Source organism: Glycine soja, chromosome 20 (genome assembly GCF_004193775.1).
Source record: "Glycine soja cultivar W05 chromosome 20, ASM419377v2, whole genome shotgun sequence".
NCBI lineage: Eukaryota > Viridiplantae > Streptophyta > Magnoliopsida > Fabales > Fabaceae > Glycine > Glycine soja.
The window spans coordinates 33,163,119-33,175,102 of record NC_041021.1 but is presented as its reverse complement, the minus strand read 5'-3'; the positions used below and the strand labels follow the sequence as shown (position 1 = coordinate 33,175,102).

General features: G+C 39.5%; 1 non-coding gene across 1 annotated transcript; it reads right to left on the bottom strand.

Moving 5' to 3' along the window:
* Window positions 1–1,646: 1,646 nt before the first annotated feature.
* Window positions 1,647–1,753, bottom strand: LOC114403944. The gene has a single exon (XR_003664711.1). It is a non-coding gene; the product is annotated as a small nucleolar RNA R71 (small nucleolar RNA).
* Between the last annotated feature and the right edge of the window lie 10,231 nt (window positions 1,754–11,984).

Here is an 11,984-nt window from a genome sequence, read left to right as displayed (position 1 = left end):
ATTGGTGTATGTGTTGCTTAATCACATAATGATAGCCTTATGTTAACTTTTGCTTAGTAAATTAATTTTGGGTTGGATTAAGTGGTTAAACTAATTAGGGATAAATTCTCGTAACCTAGGATAAGAGACTTGCTTCTGAATCAAGGGGAAACAACATGTTTTAGTTCTGTTATTTTCTTATTCAAGTTTACTTGCTGTTTAATTTGCAAAAACAAACAACCCCCCCCCCGATTCGTTACTGTTTTATTGTTATATGTTATGAATATTTGGTTGATCATTGCTCACTGGGAGGTGACCTAGGATCACTGCATTTTTAATGTTTATTTGATTCGAGTGCGGCCTTGATCAAATTTGGCGCCGTTGCAGGGGAGTAGTGGTCCAAAGGTTCATAATAGTGTTTAGTTGTTTTGTGTGTAGCTCTGTTGTTTAGTGTTGTGATTGCGTGTTGTTTTATTTATTGTAGTGCTCTGTTTTGCATTTCATTTGCATCCCCTGTTTAGCGCTCCCCTGTTTCAGTTTTCTGTAATGCTATAAATAGTGATTAGCGACTGATTTTGCAATTTAATTGCCGATTTTTGTTTTGATAGCTAGAGTTGTTATTTTTGGCTGATTTTTTGTGTGGTAGTTTCTTTTGATCCAAATTTTGTGTGAAAAATACCTGAAGCACTTGTTGTGGCTGGATTTGAGAGATACAAAAAATTTGGGAACTTGTTTTTAGCAAAACTTAAAACGGCCATAACTTTTGCTATGGTTATCAGAATGACTATTATTATATATGAATTTGTGGTAGAAAAAAATTTCCCATGGGTCCGTTGCTGTTTCCAACTATCAAAAATCGGCTGTTTACTAAGTTTTTTTATTTTTTAAGTATTATTGTCTTATTTTACTAAACTTTTCTTAGGCAGTTTTCATAGTTAGACTTTGAATTTTTGTCTAAAAATTTTTGTGCTATCTTTTCATGATTTTAGGGTGTTTCTCACAAAATTTCAGTTCATTTGGATATCGTTTGACTATATTTGTAGTTTTAACCCTCCCCTGGTGCTTGTTTGAGAAACACATGATTTGCTGCATATAGTGCATGACTAGGGGCAATCCAAGTGATTTACAACCCTTTGATCCTGAAATAGATAGAAGCTTTCATAGATTAGTTAGGCATAGTGTGCATCCTGATCATTCTGTGCATTTTTGAGAATTCTGAGTATTTTGTTGCTGGTGATTCTGAACATTCTAATTTTGAGCATTCGACTACTAATTTTCATACAGAGAACATGGCTCAACCTCCACCTCGTGAGAGGATTCTTAGGGAGATGGCTGCACCTGAATTCACTTATGGAAGCTTGTGCATTCAATATCCTCATAAGGATGTTCCATATGTTCTCAAGACTGGACGAATACATTTGCTACCTAAGTTTCATGGTCTTATAGGTGAAGATCCTCATAAGCATCTTAAGGAGTTCCATATTGTCTATTCCACCATGAAACCCCCTGATGTCCAGGAAGATCATATCTTTCTAAAAGCTTTTCCTCATTCTTTGGAGGGAGTGGCGAAAGATTGGCTGTACTACCTTGCTCCCAGGTCCACTACCAGCTAGGATGACCTTAAGAGGGTGTTCTTGGAGAAATTCTTCCCTGCATCTAGGACCACTACCATCAGAAAAGACATTTCAGGCCTCAGGCAACTTAGTGGAGAGAGCTTGTATGAGTACTGGGAAAGGTTCAAGAAATTGTGTGCAAGCTGTCCTCACCACCAGCTTTCTGAGCAACTCTTTCTGCAATATTTCTATGAGGGACTTAGCAACATGGAGAGGAGTATGATTGATGCTGCCAGTGGTGGAGCTCTTGGTGATATAACTCCTGTTAAGGCTAGGAATTTGATTGAGAAGATGACTTCCAACTCCCAACAATTTAGTGCAAGAAATGATGCTATTGTCCTTAGAGAAGTCCATGAGGTGGCCACAGATTCATCTTCATCTGCTGAAAATAAAAAGCTTGAGGGAAAATTGGTCAACCTAGTAACTCAGCTTTCCATGAATCAGAAATCCGCATCTGCACCTGTTGCAAGAGTCTGTGGTCTATGTTCTTCTGCAGATCACCATACAGATCTCTGTCCTTCTTTGCAGCAATCTAGAGTCAATGAGCAACCTGAAGCTTATGCTGCAAACATTTATAATAGACCCCCTCAGCAGCAAAACCAACAACAGTAGAATAATTATGATCTTTCAAGCAACAGATACAATCCAGGTTGGAGGAATCATCCCAATCTGAGATGGGCAAGTCCTCCACAACAACAACAGCCTGTCCCTCCTTTCCAGAATGTAGCTGGTCCAAGCAGGCCATATGTTCCTCCTCCAATGCAGCAACAACAGCAATAACAACAACAACAAAGACAACAAGCAACTGAAGCCCTTTCTCAACCTTCCTTAGAGGAGTTAGTGAGGCAAATGACCATCCAGAATATGCAATTTGAGCAAGAGACAAGAGCCTTCATTCAGAGTCTGACAAATTAGATGGGGCAGATGGCTACTCAGTTGAACCAAGCTCAGTCCCAAAATTCTGACAAATTGCCTTCACAAACTGTGCAGAATCCAAAAAATGTGAGTGTCATCACCTTGAGGTCTAGCAAGAAAATTGAAGTGCCTCCACCAGTAGCAGCACCTGCACCTGAACCTGTCAAGCTTCATTCTACACCTGAAAAAGAGGATGAGATAGTTGCACAAAAGAGAAAGCTTCCTGATCATGAGGGAGCTAACAAAAATTTTCGTGTAGGTGGACCTTCTTCTAGTTGTTCTGACTTGCAGCAGCCTCCTATCCCTCTTCTATTTCAACCTAGAGCAATTCCAAACAAAAAGATGGAAGAAGTGGATAAGGAGATCTGTTAAATGCCCTCAAGCAAATTCCAAAATATGCCAAGTTTCAAAAGGAGCTGTGCACCCACAAAAGGAAGCTCAAAGGCAATGGAAGGATTAGCATGGGCAGAAATGTGTCAGCATTGATAGGCAAATCTGTTCCTCACATTCCTGAGAAATGTAAGGACCCAGGTACTTTCTGTATACCTTGCATTATTGGGAACAACAAATTTAAGAATGCCATGCTAGATCTAGGAGCATCAGTTAGTGTCATGCCTCTGTCCATTTTCAATTCTTTATCTCTTGGACCTTTGCAATCTGCAGATGTGGTGATTCATTTGGCAAATAGAAGTGTTGCTTACCCCACAGGTTTCATATAGGATGTGTTGGTGAACTTACTTTTCCTGCTGATTTTTATGTTCTTGATATGGAAGAGGGATTTTCCCATGGTTCAGTTCCAATTATTTTAGGCATGCCATTTATGAAAACAGCCCAAACCAAGATAGATGTTTATGCTGGCACATTGTCTATGGAATTTGGTGATATTTTTGTTCATTTTAACATTCTTCATGCCATGAAGCATCCATCTGAGGATCATTTTGTTTTTCATGCTGAGATACTTGATCAGATTGTTGATGATATTATGTTTAATTTTGATTCTCTTCATGGTAGAAAACACCCATTTGTGTCTGATTTACATACTTTTCATTCCTCATGCAATGAATCTGAATCTGAGTTTGAATTTGATCATGTATCTGATTTTTATGCTGAGAGTAAATTTGAATTTGAGTCTGGTTCTGATTTTCTGGGTGTTGTACTTCTTGATGTTGAATTTTTAGAGTCAGAATGCACTAACCATGTTGCAGGAAGTACATATACATCTGACTTGCTTTATAAGGTACAGGCTGAGGAACCTTCCTCTTCTCCTACCCTGGTTCCTCCCACTATTCAGCCACCACCCACACCAGAGTTGAAGCCCTTACCAGCAAACCTCACGTATGCTTACTTGGAGGACAAGGAAAAATTTCCAATGATCATCTCTACCTCCCTTGCTACTGAGCAAGAGGAGAAGTTGTTGCTAGTGCTCAAGAAGCACAAGAAAGCCATTGGATGGACTTTAGCAGACATTCCTGGTATTAGCCCATCTACCTGCATGCATAGGATACTTTTAGAGGATGGAGCTAAGCCAGTGAGGTAGCCACAGCGACGACTCAACCCCGTCATTCTAGATGTGGTGAAAAAGAAAGTGACCAAGCTCTTACAAGTTGGAATCATCTACCCCATTTCTGACTGCCAGTGGGTGAGTCCAGTCCAAGTGGTTCCTAAGAAGATAGGCCTCACAGTGATCAAGAATGAGAAGGATGAGCTTATCCCCACAAGAGTGCAAAACAGCTGGCGAGTCTGCATTGATTATAGGAGGCTGAACCAGGCAACCAAAAAAGATCATTTTCCCCTTCCATTCATTGATCAAATGCTTGAGCGCTTGGCAGGTAAGTCTCATTACTATTTTCTTGATGGTTTTTCTGGTTATTTACAAATTCATATTGCTCCTGAGGATCAAGAAAAGACCATATTCACCTGTCCCTTTGGCACTTTTGCCAATAGGAGGTTGCCCTTTGGCCTATGTAACGCCCCTGGTACCTTCTAGCGGTGTATGCTTAGCATTTTCAGTGACTTTTTAGAGAGTTGCATAGAGGTGTTTATGGATGATTTTACTGTTTATGGATCTTCTTTTGATGCATGTTTGGATAGTCTAGATAGAGTTCTTAATAGATGCATTGAAACTAACCTTGTGCTGAATTTTGAAAAATGTCACTTCATGGTAGAACAAGGTATAGTTTTAGGGCATATCATTTCCAGTAGGGGCATAGAGGTAGACCCTACAAAAATAGTTGTTATTTCACAATTGCCTTACCCTTCTTGCGTGCGAGAGGTTCGTTCTTTTCTTGGCCATGCAGGGTTTTATAGACGCTTTATTAAGGACTTTAGCAAAGTGGCCCTTCCACTATCTAATCTGCTGTAAAAGAAGGTGGAGTTTGATTTTGATGACCAGTGCAAAGAGGCTTTTGATTGCCTCAAGCGTGCGTTGACTACCACCCCTATCATTCAAGCACTTGATTGGACAGCCCTATTTGAGCTGATATGCGATGCATCCAATTATGCATTGGGGGCTGTCCTTGCTCAAAAGATTGACAAGCTACCTCGGGTGATCTACTACGCTTCCAGAACTTTGGATGCTGCCCAAGCAAATTACACTACCACAGAGAAGGAGCTATTAGTGATAGTTTTTGCTCTTGAGAAATTTCGTTCATATTTGCTTGGTACTCGTGTTATTGTTTATCAACATGGGTGAGGTGTTTGATGTCTGGGGTATAGACTTTATGGGGACTTTCCCTGTCTCTTTTGGTTTTGTTTATATTCTCCTAGTTGTTGATTATGTTTCAAAATGGGTGGAAGCCAAAGCCACCAGAACTAATGATGCTAAGGTTGTTATGGATTTTTAGATCTAATCTGTTTTGCAGGTTTGGAGTCCTTAGAGCCATCGTTAGTGATCAAGGCACCCATTTTTGTAATATATCCATGTATGCCTTGCTCAAAAATTATGGGGTCATGCACAGAATTTCCACACATTATCACCCCCAAACTAATGGGCAAGCTGAGATTTCAAACAGGAAGATAAAAAGGATCTTGGAGAAGATTATGCAACCGAACAGAAAGGATTGGAGCACCAGGATGGATAATGCTCTTTGGGCGCATAGGACTGCCTACAAAGCACCCATAGGAATGTCTCCTTATCGGGTTGTCTTTGGCAAGGCATGTCATCTTCCAGTAGAGATAGAGCACAAAGCCTACTGAGATGTTAAGACCTGCAACTTCTCTATTGATCAGGCTGGAGAGGAAAGGAAGTTGCAACTAAGTGAGCTAGATGAGATTCGTTTAAAAGCCTATGAGAATTCCAAATTCTACAAGGAGAAGACCAAGAAGTTCCATGACAACTTGATAGCTAAGAAGGACTTCGTGGTTGGATAGAAAGTTTTATTGTATAACTCTAGGCTTGGACTCATGAGTGGTAAGTTGAGGTCAAAGTGGATTTGTCCTTTTGTGGTGACTAATGTTTTTCCTTATGGTACAGTTGAGATCAAAAGTGAATCCACAGATAAGAGCTTCAAGGTCAATGGACACCGACTGAAACCATTCCTCACAAATCCCTCCTTGGTGGATGTAGTGGTGTGATCGAGGTCGTACCCGAATCAAATAAACATTAAAAATGCAGTATCTAGGAAGTGATCCTAGGTCGTCTCCCAACGAGCAATGCTCAACCAACGTTCATAATAGATAGTGATAAAACAGTAACGAATTGGGGGGGTTGTTTATTTTGTAAATTAAATAGCAAACAAATTTGAATTAGAAAATAGCAGAATTAAAACATGTTGTTTCCCCTTGATTCACAAGCAAGTCTCTTATCCAAGGGAATATCCTGACCAACTAGACTACAACATATTGGGGGGGTTGTTTGTTTTTGTAAATTAAACAGCAAGCAAATTTTAATTGAAAAATAACAGAATTGAAACATGTTGTTTCCCCTTGATTCACAGGCAAGTCTCTTATCCTAGGTTACGAGGATTTATTCATAACCAGTTCAACCACTTAATCCAACCCTAAATTAAATTACTAAGCAAAAACTAACATAAGGCTGTCATTATGTGATTAAGCAACACATACACCAATTAATCATGAACGAAACTGATCATTAAGCATGAACGTAAATTAAGCACAGAGATAATTAATCAAGCACTAGGCATGCATGGATTAATAGCAACAAATACAGAATAATTGGTGAAGAGGAAAACTGATCAGTATTCAATAGTAATAACAAAACCTCAAAGAGAGTTGTGCTTGATCCTCAAGAGAAAACAACGTTGGAGACTTAGCCTTCTATTAATCAGTAGAAAACGAAATTTTAGATTGAAGTAGAAACAAAATTGCAGAAAATGAATTTTATTCTAGTTGAACAGTGCGCATGAACAGTAAAAACTGTAATTCTAAAACCCTAGAATTATTCTTCTCCTCCTCGAAAAAAACCTAAACTAAAACCCTGGTGCTGTTATATAGGTCCTCAACCCCAAAGCTTACAAATCTATTTTAAGTCCAAGCCCATAAATGAAATAAAATAAAATCTGGACAAGATAAGATAAGATTGGATGAAATAAAATTTGGACGAAATAAAATCTAGATGAAATAAAATCTGGATAAGATAAGATTTGATAAAATAAAATTGTTTGCTCTCTTCAAGTCCAAGCCCAATTCCGTATTCAAGCCCAATTCCGGATTCAAGCCCAATTTCTTATAATTCTCCCGAAATTAAATTAAAAACACAAAATTAGTCAAGTAGGCCCAAATGATAAAACTGCATAATTAATTTGACAATTAAGGCTAATCAGTAATTAAAATGGTGACAAAAAGGGCTAAGAAATAGAAGGAAATAATGACACATCAAATCCCCCCACACTTAGCCTTTTGCACTCCTGGGCAAAATCAAAAAGCAAAGCAAGGAACAAATCCAGAGACATTAAAGAGAAACAAATAAACACAAAAACAAGTACATATTTCTCAATGAATCTCAAGGAATGAAGGGAATGGGCAACTTCCAACATGTAGAGAGTTAAAGAATCAAGACAGTCATGAAAGTCATCCAAGCATCTCAAACATGGCAAGATAGTCAATCAGCTCAAGAATGAAAAGTGATAAAGCCTCATAAGATATGCACTCTATCTCTCAAGTGTCTAGGCTACTGTTTACTCTCAAAGCACCCATGAAAACAAACACCACATAGACTTGGCAAGACTCTAAAATTGACAACCACACCACAAAAACATGCATATGAGGATCAAAAGGTCTTTTAAGGTTGTAATGGGGCCAAGGACAAGGTAGAGGAAAGTATGGGATAAGTAGCTAAAACCCAAAGGAATAGAGGAGCAATGGGGAATAAGTGAGAACTAAGAAAAAGTAGTAAACCCCAAAACCAAAATTAAAAATTAAGCATAAAAAATAAACCCAAAACAAAGTCAACCAAGTCCTCAAACCAATCCAAGTCTTCAAACCAAGACCTCATGTATTCAACTTCATTCTTTTTCTGTTTTTTTTTCGTTTTTTTTTTCGAATATGAACAGTAGCAATTGAAAGCAATTGAAAATTAAAGCAACAATTAGGCAATATATGTATATACATCAAGCATGGCAAAAATACATCATCAAGCATGGCCAACAAAAACATATCATCCAATGAAACATACCCCCCCCCCATACTTATTCCCAGAACAATTCCAAAGCTCCAAAATTCCTTAAGGGTAGGGTGAGATCATGGTTTTTCACTTAAGGCTTGTAATGAGCTTCAAAACAAAGAAAGGGGGACATAGGCTCAAAGGGGCTATCAAAGGAATTGATTCAAGGTAGGCTCATTTGGCTAGAGGCTTATAAGAACAAAATGCCTAAATCATCTCCCAACATGCATGTGAAGCAAGAAGTATCAACAAGAGTCAAGCCAAGGCTATTGTGCAAGAAATCAATGGGGCAAAACACACCGAATAAAATAGATGACGATGGCTCAAATTCTCACCAAGGGTAAATCTATCACTTCCAATTTGAACTTTCAAAACAAACTTGACATGCAGAGAAAAACAAGGATTTCAATTCACAAAATGCCAAGAAACTCTTATTTCAAAAGCAATTACCCATTACCTGTACATAACCTATAATTCAAAGAGAAACATGCAATGTTGTACATAAAACATAAAACCAAAATAACAAAATTAACCTAGAAAACCTAAAAAAATTAAACTAGAAAACCCAACAAAATTAATCTAGAATACCCAACAAAATCAACAAAATTAAAGAACAATCTCCCCCCCCCCCCCCACACTTAAACAACACATTATCCTCAATGTAGCACAATCACAAGATCAAGAGCAATCAAAACAATCAATAAAATTGGACAAGTGCAATAAAAGTAAAGAAGGAAACAGAAAAAAAAAACTCCCTAAGTCATGGCGGAAGAGAAGTAGGGTAAAGTAAGGAGGTCTCCTCCACCACTACATCCACAAAGGAGGGATTTGTGAGGAATGGTTTCAGCCGGTGTCCATTGACCTTGAAGCTCTTATCTGTGGATTCACTTTTGATCTCAACTGTACCATAAGGGAAAACATTAGTCACCATAAAAGGACCAATCCACTTTGACCTCAACTTACCACTCATGAGTCTGAGCCTAGAGTTATACAATAAAACTTTTTGTCCAACCACGAAGTCCTTCTTGGCTATCAAGTTGTCATGTAACTTCTTGGTCTTCTCCTTGTAGAATTTGGAATTATCATAGGCTTCTAAAGGGATCTCATCTAGCTCACTTAGTTGCAACTTCCTTTCCTTTCCAGCCTGATCAATAGAGAAGTTGCAGGTCTTTACAGCCCAGTAGGCTCTGTGCTCTATCTCTACTAGAAGATGACATGCCTTGCCAAAGATAACCCCATAAGGAGACATTCCTATGGGTGCTTTGTAGGCAGTCCTATGCGCCCAAAGAGCATCAACCAGCCTGGTGCTCCAATCCTTTTTGTTCGGCTGCATAATCTTCTCCAAGATCCTTTTTATCTCCCTGTTTGAAATCTCAGTCTGCCCATTAGTTTGGGGTGGTAAGGTGTGGAAATTTTGTGCACGACCCCATACATTTTGAGCAAGGCATACATGGATCTGTTACAAAAATGGGTGCCTTGATCACTAACGATGGCTCTAGGGACTCCAAACCTACAAAACAGATTAGATCTAACAAAATCCACAACAACCTTAGCATCGTTAGTTCTGGTGGCTTTGGCTTCCACCCCAGACATCAAACACCTCACAGAATAACATGGGTTGTTGAGGCATTTGTTGTCTTCATGAAAGTGAGTCGCCTGCTCTCTAACAAGGCTTATAAGTGCTACAGATTCTCCACGCATCCTTGAAGATGGTGGGCCAATAGAAACCGCAGTCAAGCACCTTGCGAGCTGTCCTCTGTGTGCCAAGATGGCCACCTGGTGCGGAAGAATGACAGAATTGTAGGACTGAGTCAATCTCATTTTCTGGAATGCATCTCCTAATAACCTGGTCACTGCACAACTTCCACAAACAGGGGTCATCCCAAATATAATGCTTAGCATTGCTCTTAATTTTATCATTTTGAGCTTTAGATGCTAGGGGAGGAAAAACATAAGCAATCAAATAATTCACAATATTAGCAAACCAGGGAGTAGGGAAGGAATCAGAAATACTATACAGAATGTACAAATGGTCATCCAGAAAATCATCCCGAATGGGTGAGTCCTCAGACGCACGCTCAATCCTACTCAGATGGTCAGCCATGAGGTTCTGTGCACCGCTCTGATCACGGATTTCCAAATCAAACTCTTGGAGCTAAAGCATCCACCTAATCAATCTAGGCTTTGATTCAGCCTTCTTCAACAGGTACTTCAGAGCGGCATGGTCAGTATAAACAATAACACGAGTACCAAGTAAATATGAACGAAATTTCTTAAGAACAAAAACTATCGCTAATAGCTCCTTCTCTGTGGTAGTGTAATTTGCTTGAGCAGCATCCAAAGTTCTTGAAGCGTAGTAGATCACCCGAGGCAGCTTATCTATCTTTTGAGCAAGGACAGCCCCCATTGCGTAATTGGATGCATCGCACATTAGCTCAAATGGGACTGTCCAATCATGTGCCTGAATGATAGGGGTGGTAGTCACCGCACGCTTGAGGCAATCAAAAGGCTCTTTGCATCGGTCATCCAAATCAAACTCCACCTCCTTTTGCAGCAGATTGGATAGTAGAAGGGCCACTTTGCTAAAATCCTTGATAAAGTGCCTATAAAACCCTGCATGACCAAGAAAAGAACGAACCTCTCACACGCAAGAGGGGTAAGGCAATTGTGAAATAACATTTATTTTTGCAAGGTCTACCTCTATGCCCCTACTGGAAATGATATGCCCTAAAACTATACCTTGTTCTACCATGAAGTGACATTTTTCAAAATTCAGCACAAGGTTAGTTTCAATGCATCTATTAAGAACTCTATCCAGACTATCCAAACATGTATCAAAAGAGGATCCATAAACAGTAAAATCATCCATAAACACCTCTATGCAACTCTATAAAAAGTCACTGAAAATGCTAAGCATACATCGCTGGAAGGTACCAGGGGCGTTGCATAGGCCAAAGGGCAACCTCCTATAGGCAAAAGTGCCAAAGGGACAGGTGAATGTGGTCTTTTCATGATCCTCAGGAGCAATATGAATTTGTAAATAACCAGAAAAACCATCAGGAAAACAGTAATAAGACTTACCTGCCAAGCGCTCAAGCATTTAATCAATGATTGGTAGGGGAAAATGATCTTTTCTAGTTACCTGGTTCAGCCTCCTATAATCAATGCAGACTCGCCAGCTGTTTTGCACTCTTGTGGGGATAAGTTCATCCTTCTCATTCTTGATCACTGTGAGGCCTATCTTCTTAGGAACCACTTGGACTGGACTCACCCATTGGCAGTCAGAAATGGGGTAGATGATTCCAACTTGTAAGAGCTTGGTCACTTTCTTTTTCACCACATCTAGAATGACGGGGTTGAGTCGTCGCTGTGGCTACCTCACTGGCTTAGCTCCATCCTCTAAAAGTATCCTATGCATGCAGGTAGATGGGCTAATACCAGGAATGTCTGCTAAAGTCCATCCAATGGTTTTCTTGTGCTTCTTGAGAACTAGCAACAACTTCTCCTCTTGCTCAGCAGCAAGGGAGGGAGAGATGATCATTGGAAATTTTTCCTTGTCCTCCAAGTAAGCATATTTGAGGGTTGCTGGTAAGGGCTTCAACTCTGGTGTGGGTGGTGGCTGAACAGTGGGAGGAACCAGGGTAGGAGAAGAAGAAGGTTCCTCGGCCTGTACCTCATACAGCAAGTTAGAAGTATATGTACTTCCTGCAACATGGTTAGTGCATTCTGACTCTTAAAATTCAACATCAAGAGGTACAACACCCAGAAAATTAGAACCAGACTCAAATTCAGATTCATTCTCAGCATAAAAATCAGATACAGGATCAAATTCAAACTCATATTCAGATTCAATGCAT